The sequence below is a fragment of the Salvelinus fontinalis genome, chromosome 7 (assembly GCF_029448725.1).
Source record: "Salvelinus fontinalis isolate EN_2023a chromosome 7, ASM2944872v1, whole genome shotgun sequence".
Classification (NCBI taxonomy): domain Eukaryota; kingdom Metazoa; phylum Chordata; class Actinopteri; order Salmoniformes; family Salmonidae; genus Salvelinus; species Salvelinus fontinalis.
The window spans coordinates 43,827,592-43,842,956 of record NC_074671.1 but is presented as its reverse complement, the minus strand read 5'-3'; positions in this window follow the sequence as shown (position 1 = coordinate 43,842,956).

The following is a 15,365-nucleotide window of genomic DNA, read 5'->3' as shown; positions in this document are numbered from 1 at the left end:
GCAAAGTTATTCTCTATCACTCTAGATTGCCCCTCAGATGTCAGCCACACTGAACAGTTGTCAGTTGTGATTAGAATTGTGTCACTGAAGGAGGAGCCCCACATAAAGTGTCACGGATCCCCCCCGGTATTGCTGCTCATTCTGTTCACCAGTTCCGGAGGTCTACGTCACCGGCTTTCTAGGCTTCACTGAATGGAATTCATTATTATCAACCCCGGACTGTCTTGTCTGATTACACACATCTGGTTCACATTTCCCCTGATATGTATGTTATATATGTGCCCTCTGTTCCCTCTGTTTTTGTCGGTTATTGTTCCCATATCTGTTGATCGTGTGAGTACTTATGCGTTGGTGCAGCTGTCATGCTGCGTGCTTTATATATTGTGTATTACGGGTATCGTCCCGTGTCGTTCAACAAGGTTTACCCTCGCTCTTTTGTTTGGGTACAGCCCAGTGTTTTGTATATGTGTTTGTTTTGGGTGTATTAAAAACCCCTATTGTGTATTCCTGCGCCTGTCTCCAAATCCTTTATACCAGCGTGACCTAAAGGAACATTTTATGGGGTTGTTGGAGGGAGAGGCGTCCACGGGCCAACATTTGGCATCCCTGATTCTCAAGAGATTAGAGGAGCTAAAAATTCCTTTTGAGGACTACAGAGGACAGTCTTCTGATAATGGGGCCAACATGAGAGGCAAAAACAAAGGTGTCCAAGTCAGACTCCTGGAAATGAATCCAAGAGCTCTATTTGTGCCATGTGGTGCTCACACATCGAACCTGGTTGTGGCGTATGTTGCTAAAAGTTATGTCGATGACACATGTTACTTTGGCATCTTACAAACTGTACACCTTGTTCTCAGCCTTCACACAGTGGTGGGCCATCCTGAAAAAACATGTGGACATCACTTTGTAGATGTGGACTGAGACAAGGTGGGAGAGTAGAGTTAAGAGTTTCAAGCCACAGATATCAGGCAGCAGCAGTGAGAGAGGCACTGATTGAGGTGAAGGATCAAACCAAATACCCTGTGATGAAGATTGAGGCCCAGTCCTTGTCAGAGATGGGATCATATCGCTTCAGTATCAGTACAGTGGTGTGGTATGACATCTTGAGCCAGATCCAACATGTGAGCAAGCTGATGCAGTCTCCCAGTATGCATGTGGATGTTGCAGTCAGTCTTCTCAGAAAGACAGAGACTGGTCTCAGCAACTACAGTGCCGCAGGCTTTATGACTGCACAAAAATCAGCCTAGGTTATTTGTGAGGGTATGAACGTAGAGGCCGTTCTACAACAAAAAAAGCCTCATACGAATCATTTGATGAGCCTTTGAGTGATGCCCTGAAGAAGCTGGAGGTGACATTTTTCAATGTCGTGGTTGACGCTGCAACCTCAGCCCTTCAGGAAAGAATTTCCACATTGGAAAATGTGGGAGAGAAGTTTGTAGTGCTGTCAACCTTCCAAAGTCTCAAAAATGAGGAGCTGACAGAACAATGTAAGGCCCTTAGTATGACACAGCACTATAAAGAACAAGAGAGCTTGCCCAGGAACTGAAGAACTTTCTTGACTTGCCATCGAAGACCATGACCCTACTTGAGCTGCTGATATTTATTCACGAAAGGGAGCTCTCAGAAATGTATACAAATGTGTGGACTGCTCTCAGAATTTGTCTTACTCTTCCAGTGACCATAGCTGAAGCAGAGAGGAGCTTTTCAAAGCTGAAGCTCCTCAAATCCTACCTGAGGTCCACCGTGTCACAGGAATGCCTTAGTGGCCTTTCTGTCATCAGTATTAGCCATGCAATTGCTGGGCAGATATATTATGATGATGTGATTGATGACTTTGCATCAAGGAAGGCAAGAAAGGTCAGGATTTAGATGGCAGGCTGAGGGGGGGGTCGCCCAGGGAGCCATACAAGCTAGAACCGCCACTGCCAGTAGGCTTCCGGTACCACATCCTTATGATGTATATACACTGCTCAAAAAAATAAAGGGAACACTTAAACAACACAATGTAACTCCAAGTCAATCACACTTCTGTGAAATCAAACTGTCCACTTAGGAAGCAACACTGATTGACAATAAATTTCACATGCTGTTGTGCGAATGGAATAGACATCAAGTGGAAATTATAGGCAATTAGCAAGACACCCCCAATAAAGGAGTGGTTCTGCAGGTGGTGACCACAGACCACTTCTCAGTTCCTATGCTTCCTGGCTGATGTTTGGTCACTTTTGAATGCTGGCGGCGCTTTCACTCTAGTGGTAGCATGAGACGGAGTCTACAACCCACACAAGTGGCTCAGGTAGTGCAGCTCATCCAGGATGGCACATCAATGCGAGCTGTGGCAAAAAGGTTTGCTGTGTCTGTCAGTGTAGTGTCCAGAGCATGGAGGCGCTACCAGGAGACAGGCCAGTACATCAGGAGACGTGGAGGAGGCCGTAGGAGGGCAACATCCCAGCAGCAGGACCGCTACCTCCGCCTTTGTGCAAGGAGGAGCAGGAGGAGCACTGCCAGAGCCCTGCAAAATGACCTCCAGCAGGCCACAAATGTGCATGTGTCTGCTCAAACGGTCAGAAACAGACTCCATGAGGGTGGTATGAGGGCCCGACGTCCACAAGTGGGGGTTGTGCTTACAGCCCAATACCGTGCAGGACGTTTGGCATTTGCCAGAGAACACCAAAATGGGCAAATTCGCTACTGGCGCCCTGTGCGCTTCACAGATGAAAGCAGGTTCACACTGAGCACGTGACAGACGTGACAGAGTCTGGAGATGCCGTGGAGAACGTTCTGCTGCCTGCAACATCCTCCAGCATGACCGGTTTGGCGGTGCGTCAGTCATGGTGTGGGGTGGCATTTATTTGGGGGGCCGCACAGCCCTCCATGTGCTCGCCAGAGGTAGCCTGACTGCCATTAGGTACCGAGATGAGATCCTCAGACCCCTTGTGAGACCATATGCTGGTGCGGTTGGCCCTGAGTTCCTTCTAATGCAAGACAATGCTAGACCTCATGTGGCTGGAGTGTGTCAGCAGTTCCTGCAAGAGGAAGGCATTGATGCAATGGACTGGCCCGCCCGTTCCCCAGACCTGAATCCAATTGAGCACATCTGGGACATCATGTCTCGCTCCATCCACCAACGCCACGTTGCACCACAGACTGTCCAGGAGTTGGCTGATGTTTTAGTCCAGGTCTGGGAGGAGATCCCTCAGGAGACCATCCGCCACCTCATCAGGAGCATGCCCAGGCGTTGTAGGGAGGTCATACAGGCACGTGGAGGCCACACACACTACTGAGCCTCATTTTGACTTGTTTTAAGGACATTACATCAAAGTTGGATCAGCTTGTAGTGTGGTTTTTCACTTTAATTTTGAGTGTGACTCCAAATTCAGACCTCCATGGGTTGATAAATTTGATTTCCATTGATCATTTTTGTGTGATTTTGTTGTCAGCACATTCAACTATGTAAAGAAAAAAGTATTTAATAAGAATATTTCATTCATTCAGATCTAGGATGTGTTATTTTAGTGTTCCCTTTATTTTTTTGAGCAGTGTATATTTTGTGACTGCAAGAGACAAGTTGTAATGTGTGATTAAAATAAGGGACAAAATAACCTTTTTTTCTAAATTAGTGTCGCTTGAATTTGTTGATAAAATGTGTGACATGATTGTTTCGTTGCGGGACAAAGGGTCAAAATGCATGACTGTCCCACACAATCTGGGACATGTGGTCACCCTAACTGCTACTGGCACACACAAGCTTGTAGCTCTGGTCCAATGTTAAGCCAACTCTCCGAAGTTCAAAGACATTCAAAGTTCCTTCATGCCATGCCAACTATTAGCCCTTACAACATTAAAAAACACCACCCCGTTCCACCGTTTAGCCCTATCTAATATTACTACAGGCCAACGGTTTGGAAAGACAGAAAACTACCACTCAACACCCCCTGCAACTCTTCTGCAGTAAAACCTCGCAATCCAAAGTACTGCAGCTGCCACCACAACTGCTATTTTCTGTGACTTACGTTCCATTTCTGCAGTTGACAACCATGGCTATGAATGCTAAGAAACCCACCTTACTGAAGCAAATATTATTCCCATCCCTCTCTATTGGTCTCCGCCTACTTGCAGGAATCCTCTTAGGATCCCTAACCCTGTACCCATCTTCCTCTACCACTCTCTTCACTGCTTCAGCATACAACACTTTCTGTACTACTCTGACCCTGGCAACCTCAACCTGCCTTTCTCTCACTGGACACCTCCGATCTCCAGCCCCATGTCACCCCCAAAGGTAACACACACAACCTTCTCCACCAATACTTAAAATTCATTCCTCTAATGCTCTCCTGCACACTTCTCACATCTAGGAATCTCCATCATACACGCTGCTGCAACATGACCATAAGCTTGGCACCTAAAGCACCGTAGTATTTTCGGAACAAGATCTCTCATGGGATAACTGACACACGCTCTCTACCTGCTCTGCGTCGCAACAAACAGCGGGCGTCATAGACAACAGGAATCTTCACTTTCAGCTGATCCTTCTCAACACTTAATGCCACCCCCGTTATCACTCCTTTCAATGGCACCCTGCTCCGGAGAACAAAGCAAGTCACAGTTCTTGTCCGTAGTTGCATGGTCCGGGGAGCATGCTTCCGTTGGACTGAAGAAACACAATAAATCTTCACGAGTCCACTTTGCGTTACTTTCACCGACTCAACAGTCCCCAACCCTTTCTCCAACCAACCTGACACCACATATGGGGAAGACAGAATACAAGGATCCAAAAAAACGGTTCTGTTCAGAACGAAACGATTGGAAAATGATTTGGATTCCAACCCTTGGTGTATACGGAAGAAGGATGCAAAACGTTTCTTAAACGGAAGCAAACGGAACAAATCAGAGAGGGACCTACCTGAATTTGTCCAATACAAACTCTAGTTTTAGTTGCAACTGTTTGGCTAATGATTAAACCTGTGTTGTCACTGAAAAATACTGTATTCTGCAACTATATAAACTATATAAAACAGTGGACAGTAAGTGTATATTTTGCACTTGTGAAATTATTTTGATGTGATATGAAAGTGAAGGGCTTTATGTTTCTAGAACCGTAGACCAATTGAGAACCGGTTTACGTTTAGATGGTGTATTTGGCTGTTTTGGCTGCCAGAGGCAATTTGCCTTTACTGTAAGGTGAGGCTTCTTAATCTATTATTAAGCTACTTGTCAGTATTCCCCAAATGTAGATTAATGTCAAAAGGCTCCATGTGCAATTCACACAGACATACTGTAGCTGTACAATTCATAATAGTGATTCTGATAAGAGTCTATATTGGTCAAGCGTATCAATATGCAATGCAGTCTAAAAAATAAATATGGTCATCATAGAAGTCATTTTTCAGCAGGTGTGGCTTGTGAAGATGGAGGTAGTGCATCCTCATGTGGAGAAGCAGATTGAAACGGCTTGCTGTGCATCCCAACGTCCCAAAGAAGGAGAGGAGAGGCAGGGACAAGGGGCTATGTTATGGTCCATCCAGGAGGCAGTGGAGAGGCAGACCATGCAGATAGGAGCATCTGCCTGTGAGGCAACGGCCGTAGTGGACATCCTACAGGCCCTCGGCATCGTCGTGGCACCCGAGACGGCTGACCGGTGTGTGCGGACATGTCTGAGGAGGAACGAGGCACCGCTGCCCGATTACCTGTCTCCCGGAGCGAGGCCGATACTAACCGTTGACCTGTCCATGTTCTATTTAGCTAACAACCTTGCACTGTTTACAAAATAATCACCTGACCACATCTGCAAACTAACCTAATTACCACAATTTATGACAAGAATCTTTGGCCCCAACCCTGATTTGACTTAACACAACAGTCAACCACAACACTCATCCAGCAGTCTACTCTGACCACAACCGACCACCCTTAGAACGTCCTCATTATACCACAATTTCTCTAACTGGACCACAGGCCCTCAACCATGACCACCAAATGCTCTCTCAACTGTGTTTGTGTGTATGTATGCGTGCATGCGTGCTTGTGTGTTTCTGTATTTATTATCCACTGTTGTATACCTGTGATACATCCTCCACTCTGTCTCTTCCCCTCTCCCAGGTGCCACACACGCGCAGCTGATAACTGGGGCACAGTAGGCCAGTGGTGGGCGTGTGCTGGGTCGCCACTTCCGCCTCCACTAACGCCGGCAGGTGAGGCTGGTACCCTGGCTGGCACGGTGGATCCAGAAAGGGCCAGTGCCTGTGGCCACCATGAACACGCAGCTGGCATGGCACCACCAACTCATCTTTGGGGTCGGACCCAACGCTGTCTATATGACCAACCCCATGGATGTGGGTAAGTCGTGTGTGTGTGTGAGAGAGGATAGCCTGTGTTTGATTTGATCCATTCTATGTCCCAGTGAGTGAGTTGGAGGTGCATCAGGATGTGCTGCTGAGATTGACAGCCGATGCCCCTGTCTAGCCTATCAGACGACCAGTCTGACCCACGCTAGAAAGCCCTGGATGTGGAGGGTGAGAGAGAGATTTCACCGCTCTCTGGTACACTGGTCATATTCCCCTGCTCAGATGCTATACCTATCTAGGCGTTTTAAGATCTGGCATGCGTCAGTTATGCCTGGGCAGAGGAAGGCGCCCTCTGTCTGTCTGTCTGTTTCTCTCTCACTCTTTCACTCTTTGTCTCAGAATAACACACAAACAATTTAGTTCTGCCAAAGCAGGATGTCAATGATGAGTGTGTGTGTGCGTGCATGCGTGTGTGCGTATGTGCGTTTGTGTGCGTGTGGTCAGGAGGGCAGGAGCTTCTCCACACCCCTGAACTCCCTTTGCTTTGATATGGCTGGACAGTGGACACATCATTACCAAAAATCTTGATGTGATTGGACAATACATATTTGACCTTCCCACTATTGTTGCATGTATTCGGTGAGGGGAAACTGGTGATAGAAATGTCATTGATAGAGCTGACATGGTTCTTTATTCTACAGGTAAGAGAAGCTTGTCTGTTCCACATAATATATTTATATCAGAACATCCCACAGCGTTGCACCCTTCTGAACGTGGCCCAGGCGTATTCAGTGAGGTGAAACACTCAAAAACAGATAGAAACTATAGAATTGATAGAGCTAACTCAATTTCCTATTCAGACATTCTGATATGTCTATCTATAATATTGGACAGTCATGTTGTACACAATACATTTTTATCTGAACATCCAGTAACGTTACTCCCACCTGAACAAGTCCCTGCTGCTGTACAATAGGATATCCGTCCCTGACAGTAATACCTTGTTTGAACCGTTTTCTTGGTCGTATTCACTGACATCAAACAGAAGGAAATGAACCGAAACAGGGAGTGACTCCCTGAACTTACCCAATAAGAAACACTAATATTCCTTTTCCATTGCATAACGTTTTGCTACAGTATGCACTAATGGAATTACGACCCTGATCTTATGTGTGTGATGTTAAGAATAGCCTACTTGATGTATGCCCCTGCACCAGTGGAGGCTGCTGAGTGGAGAACGGCCCATAATAATGGCTGGAACGGAGTGAATGGAATGGCATCAAACACATTTGATGCCATGTGTTTGATACCATTCCACATTACTATGAGCCCATCCTCCCCAGCCTCCTGTGCCCGGCACATTGAAATGTTGCACGGTTTGAAACCCTGTCTGTCTACTGCAGCAGGACAATCAACCATAATGCACCACTCTGTGCAATGCCAGATGAGCGAAATCATGTGGCACTGGAATGGAAATGTGATGTTGTGCTCATTTACTCAGATACAGATTAGGAATATGTCTGAGTGTGCTCAAGATTTTTGGCTACCACTTATTTGGCCAGTTTACCAGACACAGATTAAGCCTGGTCCCTGACTAAGAATGATGTTCAATGGAGATTCTCCATTAACAATAGCAGTTGAATCCAGGACTAGGCTTGATCTTTGTCCAGGAAACCAACCAAATATGAAACAATGTTTAAATCAATCAATGTGTATCTGTTGTCGTTCCAGGTTGTGATGTTTGTTATGTTAACTCCCTTTTATTTGTAAGCTATCAAAATACAGAAAGAGAGTTGGACAATCTATATTTAGAAACTCCCAGTAATTTCTTGGGTAAAACACCAACGTTTCGGCATCACTGTGCCTTCTTCAGGGTAATGTCATGAATGCTTGAATCAGGTTATGTCGACAAACAGTGCAATTAGTGTAACCAATGACAATAGTGAGGGGTGTGAATTAATTGAGTGAAACTGTTAAATACAGTGCATTCTGAAAAGTATTCAGACCCCTTCCCTTTTTCCACATTTAGTTACATTACAGCCTTATTATAAAATGGATTAAATAATAACAATTCTCATCAATCTACTCAAAGTACCCCATAATGACAAAGTGAAAACGGGTTTTTTGAATCGTTTGCAAATGTATTAACATATTTAAACAGAAATCACTTATTTACATAAGTATTCAGACCCTTTGCTATGAGACTCGAAATTGAGCGCGGGTGCATCCTGTTTCCATTGATCATCCTTGAGCTGTTTCTACAGCTTGATTGGAGTCCACCTGTGGTAAATTCAATTGATTGGACATGATGTGGAAAGGCACAAACCTGTCTATATAAGGTCCCACAGTTGACAGTGCATGTCAGAGCAAAAACCAAGCCATGAGATCGAAGGAATTGTCTGTAGAGATCCAAGAGAGGATTGTGTCGTGGCATAGATCTGGAGAAGGGTACCAAAAACATTTCTGCAGCATTGATGGTCCTGAAGAAAAAGTTTTGAACCAGCAAGACTTCCTAGAGCTGGCCGCCCGGCCAGACTGAGCAATCGGGGGAGAAGAGCCTTGGTCAGGGAGGAGACCAAGAACCCAATGGTCACTCTGACAGAGCTCCAGAGTTCCTCTGTGGAGATGGGTTGAACCTTCCAGAAGGACAACCATCTCTGCAGCACTCCACCAATCAGGCCTTTATGGTAGAGTGGCCAGACGGAAGACACTCCTCAGTAAAAGACACATGACAGCCCGCTTGGAGTTTGCCAAAAGGCACCTAAAGGACTTAGACCATGAGAAACAAGATTCTCTGTTCTGATGAATGCCAAGTGTCACGTATGGAGGAAACCTGGCACCATCCCTACGGTGAAGCATGGTGGTGACAGTATCATGCTATGAGGATGTTTTTCAGCAGCAGGGACTGGGAGACTAGTCAGATCAAGGCAAAGATGAACAGCGCAAAGTAAATAGAGATCCTTGATGAAAACCTGCTCCAGACCCCCCAGGACCTCAGACTGGGGCGAAGGTTCACCTTCCAACAGGACAACGACCCTAAGCACACAGCCAAGACAATGCAGGAGTGGCTTCGGGACAAGTCTCTGAATGTCCTTGAGTGGCCCAGCCAGAGACCGGACTTGAACCTGATCAAACATGTCTGGAAAGACCGTTATTTATCTTTAATACATTTTCAAAAATTTAGAAAAAACTTTTTTTCTTTGCCATTATAGGGTATTGTGTGTAGATTGATGAGGCAAAAAAACAATTGAATACATTTTAGGATAAGGCTGTAACGTAACAAAATGTGGGAAAAGTCAAGCGGTCTGAATACTTTCCGAATGCACTGTATATATTTAATTGTTTCCAAATTAATACAATTTTTGTTACATGTAATCTTTTGGTTCAACCAAAATGCATAATAAGCATCATCAACAGGGGGAAGATGTTGGGATGTATGCTGATGTAACAGTATAACTGTACATCCGTCCCCTCGCGCTAACCAGGGACCTTCTGCACACATCAACAACGGTCGCCCACGAAGCATCGTTACCCATCGCTCCACAAAGGCCGCGGCCCTTGCAGAGCAAGGGGTAACAACTACTTCAAGTCTCAGAGCAAGTGACGTCACCGACTGAAAGGCTGCTAGCACGCACCACCGCTACCTAGCTAGCCATTTCACATCGGTTACATTCACCCCCCTTTCAACCTCCTCCTTTCCCGCAGCAACCAGTGATCCGGGTCACGGCACCAATGTAACAATATAACTTTACGTCCGTCCCCTCGCCCCGGGTGCAAACCAGGGACCTTCTGCACACATCAACAACGGTCGCCCACGAAGCATCGTTACCCATCGCTCCACAAAGGCCGCGGCCCTTGCAGAGCAAGGGGGAACAACTACTTCAAGTCTCAGAGCAAGTGACGTCACCGACACCCACATCTTTTTTTAATGCAAATTACAGTTTTTAATGGGTCCCTACACAGAATGGGCTCTTGCACAATGACAACTAATTGGAGACAGATTTTTATGGGTGGCCGTGTCCCTACCAATGTGACGTATGAATAGGTGATTTTAAGTGCTAGGCCCCAGCAAAAGGTCACCAATTCTTCACAGCAGCCTGGTGATTAGGGCCTTGGGTAAGGTCCTCATTTGCAAACCCCCTGCACCATAGGTCAATTTTCACATGCAATTAAATAGCTTCCTTTATGGATTATAAATTAAGTGATTGGAGAAGCTGTTTTATTTACTGTCGCTGTTAGTGCCCAGTGACTAACCTGGGTTGAATTCAGAAGGGTGCAATGTTCTGAAGGTTGCAGATAGAAATGTATTTTTTTTATTTTATTTTTTATTTAACCTTTATTTAACCAGGTAGGCAAATTGAGAACACGTTCTCATTTACAATTGCGACCTGGCCAAGATAAAGCAAAGCAGTTCGACACATACAACAACACATAGTTACACATGGAGTAAAAACAAACATATAGTCAATAATACAGTGAAAAAAAATAAGTCTATATACAATGTGAGCAAGTGAGGTGAGATAAGGGAGGTGAAGGCAAACAGATATATGTATAAATAAATAAAAATATAAAAAGGCCATGGAGGCGAAGTGAGTACAACACAGCAAGTAAAATAAAAACTAAAAAAAACACTGGAATGGTTGGTTTTCATTGGAAGAAAGTGCAAAGTAGAGACAGAAACAATGGGGTGCAAAGGAGCAAAATAAATTAATAAATAAATACAGTAGGTAAAGAGGTAGTTGTTTGGGCTAAATTGTAGATGGGTTATGTACAGGTGCAGTAATCTATGAGCTGCTCTGACAGCTGGTGCTTAAAGCTAGTGAGGGAGATTGGTGTTTCCAGTTTCAGAGATTTTTGTAGTTCGTTCCAGTCATTGGCAGCAGAGAACTGGAAGGAGAGGCGTCCAAAGGAAGAATTGGTTTTGGGGGTGACTAGAGAGATATACCTGCTGGAGCGCGTGCTACAGGTAGGTGCTGCTATGGTGACCAGTGAGCTGAGATAAGGGGGGACTTTACCTAGCAGGGTCTTGTAGATGACCTGGAACCAGTGGGTTTGGCGACGAGTATGAAGCGAGGGCCAGCCAACGAGAGTGTACAGGTCGCAGTGGTGGGTAGTATATGGGGCTTTGGTGACAAAACGGATGGCACTGTGATAGACTGCATCCAATTTATTGAGTAGGGTTTTGGAGGCTATTTTGTAAATGACATCACCGAAGTCGAGGATTGGTAGGATGGTCAATTTTACAAGGGTATGTTTGGCAGCATGAGTAAAGGATGCTTTGTTGCGGAATAGGAAGCCAATTCTAGATTTGACTTTGGATTGGAGATGTTTGATGTGGGTCTGGAAGGAGAGTTTACAGTCTAACCAGACACCTAGGTATTTGTAGTTGTCCACATATTCTAAGTCAGAGCCGTCCAAAGTAGTGATGTTGGACAGGCGGGCAGGAGCAGGCAGCGATCGGTTGAAGAGCATGCATTTGGTTTTACTTGTATTTAAGAGCAGTTGGAGGCCACGGAAGGAGAGTTGTAGGGCATTGAAGCTCGCCTGGAGGGTTGTTAACACAGTGTCAAAAGAAGGGCCAGAAGTATACAGAATAGTGTCGTCTGCGTAGAGGTGGATCAGAGAATCACCAGCAGCAAGAGCGACATCATTGATGTAAACAGAGAAGAGAGTCGGTCCAAGAATTGAACCCTGTGGCACCCCCATAGAGACTGCCAGAGGCCCGGACAACAGACCCTCCGATTTGACACACTGAACTCTATCAGAGAAGTAGTTGGTGAACCAGGCGAGGCAATCATTAGAGAAACCAAGGCTGTCGAGTCTGCCAATGAGGATGTGGTGATTGACAGAGTCAAAAGCCTTGGCCAGGTCAATGAATACGGCTGCACAGTATTGTTTCCTATCGATGGCGGTTACGATATTGTTTATGACCTTGAGCGTGGCTGATGTGCACCCATGACCAGCTCTGAAACCAGATTGCATAGCGGAGAAGGTGTGGTGTGATTCGAAATGGTCGGTAATCTGTTTGTTGACTTGGCTTTCGAAGACCTTAGAAAGGCAGGGTAGGATAGATATAGGTCTGTAGCAGTTAGGGTCAAGGGTGTCCCCCCCTTTGAAGAGGGGGATAACCGCAGCTGCTTTCCAATCTTTGGGAATCTCAGACGACACGAAAGAGAGGTTGAAGAGGCTAGTAATAGGGGTGGCAACAATTTCAGCAGATAGTTTTAGAAAGAAAGGGTCCAGATTATCTAGCCCGGCTGATTTGTAAGGGTCCAGATTTTGCAGCTCATTAAGAACATCAGCTGACTGTATTTGGGAGAAAGAGAAATGGGGAAGGCTTGGGCGAGTAGCAGAGGGGAGGGCAGTGCTGTTGTCCGGGGTAGGGGTAGCCAGGTGGAAAGCATGGCCAGCCGTAGAAAAATGCTTATTGAAATTCTCAATTATAGTGGATTTGTCGGTGGTGACAGTGTTTCCTATCTTCAGAGCGGTTGGAAGCTGGGAGGAGGTGTTCTTATTCTCCATGGACTTTACGGTGTCCCAGAACTTTTTTGAATTTGTGTTGCAGGAAGCAAATTTCTGCTTGAAAAAGCTAGCCTTGGCTGTTCTAACTGCCTGTGTATATTGGTTTCTGGCTTCCCTGAAAAGTTGCATATCACGGGGGCTGTTCGATGCTAATGCAGAACGCCATAGGATGTTTTTCTGTTGGTTAAGGGCAGTCAGGTCAGGAGAGAACCAAGGGCTATATCTGTTCCTGGTTCTAAATTTCTTGAATGGGGCATGCTTATTCAAGATGGTGAGGAAGGCATTTTTTAAAAATGACCAGGCATCCTCTACTGACGGGATAAGATCAATATCCTTCCAGGATACCCCGGCCAGGTCGATTAGGAAGGCCTGCTCGCTGAAGTGTTTCAGGGAGCGTTTGACAGTGATGAGTGGAGGTCGTTTGACCGCTGACCCATTACGGATGCAGGCAATGAGGCAGTGATCGCTGAGATCTTGGTTGAAAACAGCAGAGGTGTATTTGGAGGGCAAGTTTGTTAGGATGATATCTATGAGGGTACCCGTGTTTACGGAATTGGGGTGGTACCTGGTAGATTCATTGATAATTTGTGTGAGATTGAGGGCATCAAGCTTAGATTGTAGGGTGGCTGGGGTGTTGAGCATGTTCAAATTTAGGTCGCCTAGCAGCACGAGCTCTGAAGATAGATGGGGGGCAATCAGTTCACATATAGTGTCCAGAGCACAGCTGGGGGCAGAGGGTGGTCTATAGCAGGCGGCAACGGTGAGAGACTTGTTTTTAGAGAGGTGGATTTTTAAAAGTAGAAGTTCAAATTGTTTGGGAACAGACCTGGATAGTATAACAGAACTCTGCAGGCAGTCTTTGCAGTAGATTACAACACCGCCCCCTTTGGCCGTTCTATCTTGTCTGAAAATATTGTAATTGGGGATAAAAATGTCTGAATTTTTGGTGGTCTTTCTAAGCCAGGATTCAGACACGGCTAAAACATCCGGGTTGGTAGAGTGTGCTAAAGCAGTGAACAAAACAAACTTAGGGAGGAGGCTTCTAATGTTAACATGCATGAAGCCAAGGCTATTACGGTTACAGAAGTCATCAAAAGAGAGCGCCTGGGGAATAGGAGTGGAGCCAGGTACTGCAGGGCCTGGATTCACCTCTACATCACCAGAGGAACAGAGGAGAAGTACGATAAGGGTACGGCTAAAAGCTATGAGAATTGGTCGCCTAGAGCTACTAGAGCAGAGAGTAAAAGGAAGTTTCTGGGGGCGATAAAATAGTTTAAAGGAATAATGTACAGACAAAGGTATGGTAGGATGTGAATTGAATAGAGCTGACAAGTTTCTTTATTCTACATGGCAGAGAAGTATGTCTGTTCTACAGAATACATTTTTATATGAAAGTTCCATGATGTCTTAATGAGCGCCATCCTTGTTCGATGATGTGATTTGATCATGTGTGCATGTTTTGTGATTGGTTCTTTCATCTACCTGTCATTCAGTTGCCATGGCAGAGCGGGTGCTGGTGATTGGCAGTGGTGGGCGGGAACACGCCCTGGCATGGAAGCTGGCACAGTCGCCACACATCCAGGAGGTCCTGGTTGCACCGGGGAATGCTGGCACCGCCAACTGTGGAAAGATCTCCAACTCTGGTGAGAAGGGCACGCATAACTGTTTCGCATTTCATGATCTGTCTTGGGCCTTTTATGATCACCTGACATGACCAGGAATTGTATGATCGAGTAAAACTCGATCCGGCGGCGGCGGCACACCATAGGAAAATTATTTGCAACGGAAAACAGTAATTGGACTAGTCCAGGTAGTCTGTCCCTGTTTGAGTCTGCTCGCTGTGTGTCATCTTAACACTGTGTCATTGAATTTCTACCCATCTCCTGAAATGAAATATAATTAACCCCAGGGCCAGTTTTCCTGCTCTGGTGGTGAAGGCCAGTGGCCTGGCTGCAGGGAAGGTTGTCATTGTGGCCAAGGACCAGGAGGAGGCTTGCCAGGCTGTGCTGGACATAATGAAGGTATAGTTTCAAAGTGACCCAAAGTCAGTTTTGTATTTCCCACCCTAATAGTTAAGGCTATGATTCCGAGAGTGTATGCTGTATCTGTGGGCACTGACAGTAGTTGGATCAGAAAGGTTTGCATTAGAGGTTGACCGATTGGGATTGTTCAACGCCGATACCGATTTATTGGAGGACCCCAAAAAAAACTTTGCCTTTTTAAATAGTTTTTATTTATATATACAGTGGGGAGAACAAGTATTTGATACACTGCCGAATTTGCAGGTTTTCCTACTTACAAAGCATGTAGAGGTCTGTAATTTTTATCATAGGTACACACAACAAAAATCAGGAAAATCACATTGTATGAATTTTAAGTAATTCATTTGCATTTTATTGCATGACATAATTATTTGATCACCTACCAACCAGTAAGAATTCCGGCTCTCACAGACCTGTTAGTTTTTCATTAAGTAGCCCTCCTGTTCTCCACTCATTACCTGTATTAACTGCACCTGTTTGAACTCGTTACCTGTATAAAAGACACCTGTCCACACAC